A 10,209-nucleotide genomic window follows, 5' to 3' on the forward strand; every position below is an offset into this window, starting at 1 on the left:
CCAGCTGCCCTACCTGGGAGCCTCCGACCACATGTCCCTGCTCCTAATTCCGGCCTACATACCGCTGAGGAAGCGTTCACTCCCTACAACCCGGACTGTGACCACTTGGCCCGACGGTGCCTCTGTGCAGCTGCAGGACTGCTTTGAAAGCACAGACTGGGACGTGTTTACCTCGGCGGTGCTTGGCTACATCCACCACTGTGTCAACACTGTCACAGTGGAGAAGTGCATCCGGGTGTTTCCTAACCAGAAACCTTGGATGAACAAGGATGTCAAGGCACAGCTGAGGGACAGAAACAGCAGCTTCAGGTCTGGAGATGGGGAGCGTTACAGCTGTGCTCGTGTTGTGGTGAGGAGAGGCATCAGAGAGGCCAAGGTCGACTACAGGCAGAGGATCGAGGCCGACTTCAGCAGCAATAAAAGCAGACAGATGTGGCAGGGACTCCAGCACCTGACCAACTACAGATCCAGCAACACCACCATAATCTCTGGGGACGCTTCACTGGCAGAGGAGCTTAACCACTTCTTCGCCCGCTTCGAGGTTGGACCACCAGCGGGGTCCACACTGCAGCCTACACCCCTCGACAACCAGACCTTCACTGTAGAGACACAGGAGGTGAGGAGAGTCTTGAGAGCAGTGAACCCACGCAAAGCTGCTGGACCCGACGGGGTACTGGGAGGGTGTTGAGGGACTGCACAGACCAGCGGGCGGGAATCTTCACCGCCATCTTTAACCAGTCCCTCTCCCAGTGCTCCATCCCACCTTGCCTGAAGTCCTCCACTGTCGTCCCTCTGTGTAAACAGACTAACATCACCAGCCTGAATGACTACCGGCCAGTAGCACTCACGCCCATCGTCATGAAGTGCTTCGAGAAACTGGTACGGGGTCATATCACTTCACACCTGCCCCCCCACACTCGACCCCCACCAGTTTGCCTACAGGGCCAACTGGTCCACGGAGGATGCCATCCCCACCACTCTGCCCCACGTGGAGCAACGAGGGAGCTTCACAAGGCTGCTCTTCCTGGACTTCGGCTCGGCATTCAGCACCATCATCCCAAGCCAGCTGGTGAGCAAACTGGGACATCTGGGTCTCCCCAACAGCACCTTTAGTTGGATTATGGACTTTCTGACAAACCGCTCCCAGAGGGTGAGAGTAGGACACCACCTGTCCTCTCCATTGAGGACCAGCATGGGCTCTCCACAGGGCTGTGTGCTGAGCCCCCTGCTCTACACCCTCTACACCCACGACTGCAACCCCACCCACCCGAGCAACACCATCATCAAGTTCGCGGACGACACCATGGTGGTGGGGCTCATCTCAGGAGGGGATGAGACGACTTACAGGGCGGAGGTGGAGCATTTGTCAGCATGGTGCGTGGACAATAACCTGACTCTGAACACCTCCAAGTCAAAGGAGCTCATCGTTGACTTTCGGAGGTGTAAACAGGACACACAGCCCATCACCATCAACGGGGACAGGGTGGAGATGGTGCCAGACGTTAGGTTCCTGGGCACCCACATCAGCGAGGATCTGACGTGGACTACTAACTCTACGGCGATCCTGAAGAAGGCGCAGCAGAGACTGTACTTCCTGAGGACTCTTAGGAAGAACGACCTGCAACCAGACCTGCTGTTGTCCTTCTACCGCTGCTCTGTGGAGTTGGTACTGAGCTGCGGCATCTCGCTGTGGTTCTCCAGCTGCACTGCAGCAGAGAGGAAGCAGCTCCATCGGGTCATCAACACCACCCAGAGAGTGACTGGCTGCCCTCTCCCCTCCCTGGAGGAGATTTACTCCACCCGCTGCCTCAGGAGAGCCCGCAGTATCATCAGGGACTCCTCACACCCCAGTTACCATCTTTTTCAACTGTTCCCTTCTGGGAGGAGTTTCAGGGCAATAAAAACAAAAACAAACAGACTGAAAAACAGCTTTTTTCCTAGAGCTGTTGTTGCCCTGAACACCTCATGTACACTGTAACAACTGTTACTATCAATAATGACATAAACAGTAAATACATTCCGTGCAATTTCTTCAACACTAAGTGCAATATGCTACCTCATGTGCAATACTGGAACAACCTGTAAATATTCTTGTATATATATTTTTTCCACCTGCACAGTCCTTTTTTATAACTTTTTTAATAACTTTTTATAACTTTTTATAACTTTATAACTTTTTTAACTTTTTAATATTTGTTTTCTTTAATTTGCACTACTTGCCTGCACTGTTTTGTTCTGTTTTTGGAAATGTCATTGCACCCATGTGGAGCAATGACAAATAAAGAATTCTGATTCTGATTCTGATTCTGATTTATATTCATTTCAATGAACAAAATCCAGAATGGAAGTATAAAAAAAAACAGAAAGGAAAAAGCAAGGACAACAAAGACAAGAACACAGCCAAGGGCTGCAGAAGAGTGAGGACGATGGGTCAGATTTAAGCCCCAAGGTTTCCCCCTCTCTCTCACCGTGCAGAAATCCAACACCACAGAGCTCTGCCTGGGGCTGGTTGGTATCTCCAAACCCACATATGGTGTACTCCACGGCTGGTATAAAAAAGTCCATGAAAAAAATCTGTTCCATCTAGTTTGTCTGTTTTGGTTCAGAACATGTGCATCATTTAGTTCAGCACATGTGTTGAACCTAGTGAAGCGCAGCAGCCAGATCAGTTTGGATTTTTTGCAATCTACAATGATGTTTGTAAGAAACCGGTAGATAAAACTGGAAATATGCACAAGCACTGTGAAATATGGATTGTTGTTGCTCGCAGCAACATGACTGTGTTGACTGGACAGTGGTGAAATTACCCCAGGAGGAGGGAGTCAGGTGGGAAAGACCAACTTCCATTTCTGTTAAATTGCCTCTCAGTGGAAAGGTAGAGAGAGTGAAAACCAAATAATTAAATGTTAGAGAGACTTTTCTGTTGTTCCAGGTTTAGGGGTCAAAGAAGCAAAGTAAATGTCAGTCATTTTCTACCACTTATTCCATAGTGGGTCGCAGGGGAGCTGGTGCCTATCTCCAGCAGTCTATGGGCGAGAGGCAGGGTACACCCTGGACAAGTCACCAGTCCATCGCAGGGCAACACACAAACAACCATGCACACACACTCATTCATACACCTAAGGGCAATTTAGAGTGACCAATTAACCTAACAGGCATGTCTTTGGACTGTGGGTGGAAGCCAGAGTACCCGCTGAGAACCCACACATGCACGGGGAGAACATGTAAACTCCATGCAGAAAGACCCCTGGTTGGGAATTGAACCCAGGACCTTCTTGCTGCAAGGCAACAGTGCTACCAACTGCGCCACCGTGCAGCCCGCAAAGTAAATGTAACAGTGATAAATGTAGCCTTAAAACTAAGACATGGATTTTGTGGAGCGTTTTGCTCCTACTCTGCACTCTTTTCTCCTTGTTTATCCTGTTCACATTAGCTCAGCTATATCATATGTTTTCTTACCTCTCCTGAGGAAAAAGCAAAAATAACCACACGCTAAGTAAGAGCACTTTGCTGTGTCAGCTTACACTTATTTCAGGCTCAAGCATGTACATTTAAACGACACAATTGCACATGCACCAACAGGCACAGGCACCCTTATTTCCAGGGTGGGTTATATTAGCAGCTGTCAAATGCAGAGCCTGCAACGGTCACATAGCTAAACACCAGAATGAAAGAATCTAGACAGCCACCCGCTGACCTACCAGGCCTCTTTCCCACCTGCTCGAGTGATGGTATGCCTCACCTCACTGACCCGAAATTTGCTTGAAGTTCTGCCTAGCCTCTTTAGTCTTTAGCTGTTCTGGGTTATAACCTTTTTTTGACCCTAAAGACTAAATATATGTGCTTTCTGGTTTGAATAAGTTGTTCAACACCATTACAACAGCTTTAATAACACTCAGTTAGATTATTAGTTGCCCTGTATAAGAGCCTAACACTCTATTTAAAACAGTAGAACTTTAATCTTGCCATGATCCATATTTATGCTGTGGTAACAGGTGTGCAAAAAGACTTAAATTTAACATTTTAAGCCCGAGGGTCTATTTTTCCCAAAAATGCATACTTATACTTTACAAGGCATTTCTCAACTTGTACAATATCTAAACTGCTAATCTAGGTACCAACTAACAGAAAGGTCCTGGAGGATGACGTGGATGTGAAAATTTGAGAGTAAATTATTCTGGACCTGAGTAAATTAGGTTTAGATGCCCAAAAAATTATTTCCGCTAAAAAAACAGATGTTTACATACGAAACTTCTTACTTTTGCTGTAAAGAAAGAAATAAACACAATAAATTGTAACTACAACATCTGAGTGACATCTGGTGACATCAGCCAGTCTGGTGTCAACACAACAAGCAATTAAAAAGTTATACATGTTTAGACTGAAACAAATCCAGGTGGATGCCTACCGTGCCATTTTGGCACAGTTTGGCACAATTATTGAAATTTTGGATTTATTCTTGAAATTGAAAATGTGGGATATATTTGCTAATAAAACTATAGTTTTTCCAAAAAACAAAAAAACAAAACAATCTTTATTTTTCCAGCTCTCTTTATGTTCACGCTCTAATTCCAAACTATATATTCAAACAAACTACACTGCCTGGACAAAAAAAAGTCACCACCTGGATTCAACTAAGCAAATAGGTATGAGCCTCCCGTTGGATAATGACTGCCTGGGTGATTATGTTTCAGCTACCAACAAGTTATTTAACCCCAATTGCTGCAACAAGTTGCTTCTCATTTCTTAAACAACCATGTCGAAAGACACATCCTGAGGTCGTGGAAAAGATGTCAGTCTGTTTCAGAAGAGTCAAATTATTGGCATGCATCAAGCAGAGAAAACATCTAAGGAGATTGCAGAAACTACCAAAATTGGGTCAAGAACTGTCAAACACATTATTAAAAACTGGAAGGATAGTGGGGACCCATCGTCTTTGAGGAAGAAATGTGGCCGGAAAAAAATCCTGAATGATTGTGATCGGCGATTGGCATGAAATCAAATCGAAGAAAAACAACAGTAGATCTCCAGGCCATGTTTAATAGTGAACATAAAAGCATTTCCACACTCACAATGCGAAGGGAGCTCAAGGGATTGGGACTGAACAGCTGTGTAACCTTAAGAAAACCACTAATCAGTGAGGCTAACTGGAAAAAAAGGCTTCAATTTGCTAGGGAGCATAAAGATTGGACTCTAGAGCAATGGATGACAGTCATATTGTCTGAGTCCAGATTTATCCTGTTCCAGAGTGATGGGCGCATCAGGGTAAGAAGAGAGGCAGGTGAAGTGATGCAGCCATCATGCCTTGTGCCTACTGTACAAGCCTGTGGGGGCAGTGCTATGATCTGGGGTTGCTGCAGGTGGTCAGGTCTGGGTTCAGCAACAGTATGTGTTCAAAGAATGAAGTCAGCTGACTACCTGAATATACTGAATGACCAGGTTAGTCCATCAATGGAGTTTTTCTTCCCTGATGGAGAAGGGCACATTCCAAGATGACAATGCCAGGATTCATCGGGCTCGAATTGTGAAAGAGTGGTTCAGGGAGCATGAGACATCATTCTCACACATGGATTGGTCACCACAGAGTCCAGATCTTAACCCCATTGAAAATCTTTGGGATGTGCTGGAGAAGGCTTTGCACAGCGGTCAGACTCTACCATCATCAATGCAAGATCTTGGTGAAAAATCTTGTGACACTGCAGAAGCTTTTCGAAACAACGTCACGGTGAATGAGTGCCGTAATCAAAGCTAAAGGCAGTAGAACGAAATATTAGAGTGTGTGACCTTTTTTTTCCAGGTGGCAACTTTTTTTTTGCCAGGCAGTGTATAATGAAAAAGGATGACTAGAGAAAATGAAAAACCGTTCATGTTGAATCATGCCACACTGCAAAACAGTTCTTGGTCATAAGTTGCATTTTGGCTATCTGTGTGCTTGTTTGGATGCCGTTTGAGCTGTGGCCAGTAGATATAAGAATAAAGTAGATACTTTTGAAGAGGAGTCTCAGATGAAGATCTGGACATATGACAAGTGTGTGTCAGTCTCAGAGTTAGTCAGCTACGAAAGAGGCCAAGTCCCCTTGTAAGGGGACCCTTGGGCTTAAGAGGTTAAATATTGGCTCACATATACATTGTGAGAAAGATCCTAAAAAATGATACATATATATATTTTAGTAGTTGGGTGGAAATACATACAATGTTGGCTCACCTGTTACCACCAAGCTTCATTTCAGACTCCCTTCACAGTAACAGTTAAGCCCCAAATTATTCATACCCCTGGCTAAAATTCAGTGAAATCTGTGAATCTGATTTCCCTGTGAATTGAAAATAAATTGCTCCCACACTCTCACAAGTTTGCCACCGGACCTGCCGGAATGATAGTAAAAGAAGGAGAGGCAAGCTCTCCGCAGCCTGAGGAAACCCACAGAAAGCAAACAGACGGTCTCTCTGGCTCACACGCAAACACTCAACCAAAACCGACAAAAACAGTCCAAAAGTCATGTGCCCTGAAACACTTTCGGACACATCTCGCTTAGAAATGATGCTTCTCACGGAGACCCTCTGAAACCTGTACAGCTTCTATTATGATTGAAAGCCTGACTTTATAGTCGTCAGTCATGTTTAATAAAATTTTTAAAAAGGTTTTAAGCTGTTGTTTAAAGTCCTGATAAAGCCTTCTCTGGGTGTCGAGACAGAGTGGAAGACAGAAATCAAGAGTGGGAAATACGATCGAGAGAGGAGACAGCACTATGAGGAAAACCATGTGTTCCCCGAACTGATGATGTACTGATAAAGACTGAATGGAAGTGGTGTTGTTTTCACTTGGCAGTTGAATACACAGTGACGTGACTAAGCTGCAAGAGGGCTTGACTGTGTGAAGCAGCATGTGATGCATGGAGACAGACCTATTTCCCATGATACCTCAGAGAAAACCAGCAGACTGACATCAAATTTCACTTTAAAGCATTGTTTTGTTAAAATGGGAACATCAGTGCCTCTGTTGAGGACAGTCAAATATTTTTGCATATTTTTCTTTTAGATGTCTGAAAAATATTTATTAATGCTGCTGAGTTCACAAGCTAAAAGTATACTCAGTGTGATCTTTCGAGGTATTTTTATCAATGTAGTCCCATTGCTAAAGTGAGTCTGGTTCTATAAAAACCAAGCAAAGACCCAGTTTGGATGAAGCCACATGATCATGTCACTAGGAACATCTCTTCTGACAAACTGGCATCGCAGATGGTCGTTTAATCTCTTCCAAACTGCATTTATAAAGCTAGTGAATGTAAAAGTTCTTCTGACCTGATCTCTGATCTGTATTTAAATGCAGCAGTGGAAAACACTGTGTCCTCCTCTCTTTAATGGTTCTTTCAACAAGAATGCTTGTTTCTTGTTTCAACCTTTCCAAAAACATATACAGGGGTTGGACAATGAAACTGAAACACCTGTCATTTTAGTGTGGGAGGTTTCATGGCTAAATTGGACCAGCCTGGTAGCCAGTCTTCATTGATTGCACATTGCACCAGTAAGAGCAGAGTGTGAAGGTTCAATTAGCAGGGTAAGAGCACAGTTTTGCTCAAAATATTGAAATGCACACAAAATTATGGGTGACATACCAGAGTGCAAAAGAGGACAAATTGTTGGTGCACGTCTTGCTGGCGCATCTGTGACCAAGACAGCAAGACTTTGTGATGTATCAAGAGCCACGGTATCCAGGGTAATGTCAGCATACCACCAAGAAGGACGAACCACATCCAACAGGATTAACTGTGGACGCAAGAGGAAGCTGTCTGAAAGGGATGTTCAGGTGCTAACCCGGATTGTATCCAAAAAACATAAAACCACGGCTGCCCAAATCACAGCAGAATTAAACATGCACCTCAACTCTCCTGTTTCCACCAGAACTGTCCGTCGGGAGCTCCACAGGGTCAATATACACGGCCGGGCTGCTATAGCCAAACCTTTGGTGACTCATGCCAATGCCAAACGTCGGTTTCAATGGTGCAAGGAGCGCAAATCTTGGGCTGTGGACAATGTGAAACATGTATTGTTCTCTGATGAGTCCACCTTTACTGTTTTCCCCACATCTGGGAGAGTTACGGTGTGGAGAAGCCCCAAAGAAGCGTACCACCCAGACTGTTGCATGTCCAGAGTGAAGCATGGAGGTGGATCAGTGATGGTTTGGGCTGCCATATCATGGCATTCCCTTTTCCCAATACTTGTGCTAGATGGGCGCGTCACTGCCAAGGACTACCAAACCATTCTTGAGGACCATGTGCATCCAATGGTTCAAACATTGTATCCTGAAGGCGGTGCCGTGTATCAGGATGACAATGCACCAATACACACAGCAAGACTGATGAAAGATTGGTTTGATGAACATGAAAGTGAAGTTGAACATCTCCCATGGCCTGCACAGTCACCAGATCTAAATATTATTGAGCCACTTTGGGGTGTTTTGGAGGAGCGAGTCAGGAAACGTTTTCCTCCACCAGTATCATGTAGTGACCTGGCCACTATCCTGCAAGAAGAATAGCTTAAAATCCCTCTGACCACTGTGCAGGACTTGTATATGTCATTCCCAAGACGAATTGACGCTGTATTGGCCACAAAAGGAGGCCCTACACCATACTAATAAATTATTGTGGTCTAAAACCAGGTGTTTCAGTTTCATTGTCCAACCCCTGTAGCTCTGTGCCACTGAAGATGAATTCAATCTGGCCAGTACAGTTGTTTAATACCAAGCCAATTCTTAGGAAAACTAAATTTTCCCATTTATTTTAGACAGGGAATATTTAATCTCCTCACCTTTATTCCTCTTGCCCTCTGAGCTGACCCTGCCATCTGGGAACATGACCTCCTTCCCAGCAGAAACCAAGCACTCTCCAACTGATAACAGTATCTGGAGGCAGGGAGGCGATAGGACTTTAACCCTCTGGACCAAAGGGAGGTTTATACTTCCGAAGCCCATGTGGGGTGACAAAGGAGGAAGCCTGTCAGACACACCATACTTCACAATTATTTGTCTCTCTGGTAAAAATATGCAACAAATGCTAAAATAAATGATCTGCACATTTGTTCTGGAATTTTATCCTGTTGATCCATTTTCAGTTGTCTAGCGGAGGCCACTGAAATGTTCTTTAAAATCTCATGTTAGTTCAAGAGGTTCCAGATGCCATGCTTTCTAACAGGATTCCCAGGACATTTAAAGGAGAAGAGTTGCACTGATGGCTTTTCCACATATTCATCCTAAAATTCCCAGCAGAGTTTAGCAAACTTCACATATTTACAATTGGGATGGTAGGACAGAGAAAGCTTTTTCCTGGCATGTACAGTTTAGGATCTAATGGTTCCAATGGAGACTTGTGACCCGAAAATGCTGTAGTTTTCTAGCATCAGCATTAGGGATTACTTTTTTACCTCCCTAGTCATCCTTCTTAGTGTGTGTATTCTGGGCTGGGCCTAGTCGAGCCGTGTTTGTCACAGTTATGGGTTATTTGTTTTAATTTTTAACTATTGCTTCAATTGAGGATGTGGGCAAATGTAGGCCAGCAGCTATTTTCTTGTAGCCATTTACCAGAGATCTTTTGTCTTTCCCATTTTGAGGAGTGGCTTAGAAAATGGCCCTCTGTATTACACCATATTAAAACTCCAGGAATGATTGCAACAAACCTTGGTCAATTTAAAAGTAAAATATGATTTCGGCATCACTGAACAGTGACAAGAATTGTGGTTTTGTTGATTTTTCTTTTATTTATATAATTTCTTTCTAAAATTGATGTTTTGTTTTCACAGAATAAATGTAGTACAGTAGACAGTATCCTACTTAAATTAAAGGTTAGATTTTTCAGTGTGAGATAATGCTTCTGTGACAAAAGATTAGCTTGTCTGAAGACCTTTCACACCTTTTTACCGGTGTGGAAAGCGCTGTAAGTTGACAGACAGACAGAATAAAGACAGTGGCTGCGAGTTTGACGCCACTGTCAGATGCTGCAGCTTCGTTCCAACTTCTTCTGTGCTCCTCAGGTAAGATAATGACTCACAAACAAACACACTCACATGCCTCAACAAATTCATCATCCACACATGACTCACCAGATTTATATGCAACCATCCAGCACACACAAACACAGCAGTAATTCAGCTGGTTGGGGGGTTGGGGCAGGGATGTTTACCATTTGGAGGAATTTACAGTATTTACAGTGAAAGGAA

Source organism: Girardinichthys multiradiatus, chromosome 22 (genome assembly GCF_021462225.1).
Source record: "Girardinichthys multiradiatus isolate DD_20200921_A chromosome 22, DD_fGirMul_XY1, whole genome shotgun sequence".
Classification (NCBI taxonomy): Eukaryota; Metazoa; Chordata; class Actinopteri; order Cyprinodontiformes; family Goodeidae; genus Girardinichthys; species Girardinichthys multiradiatus.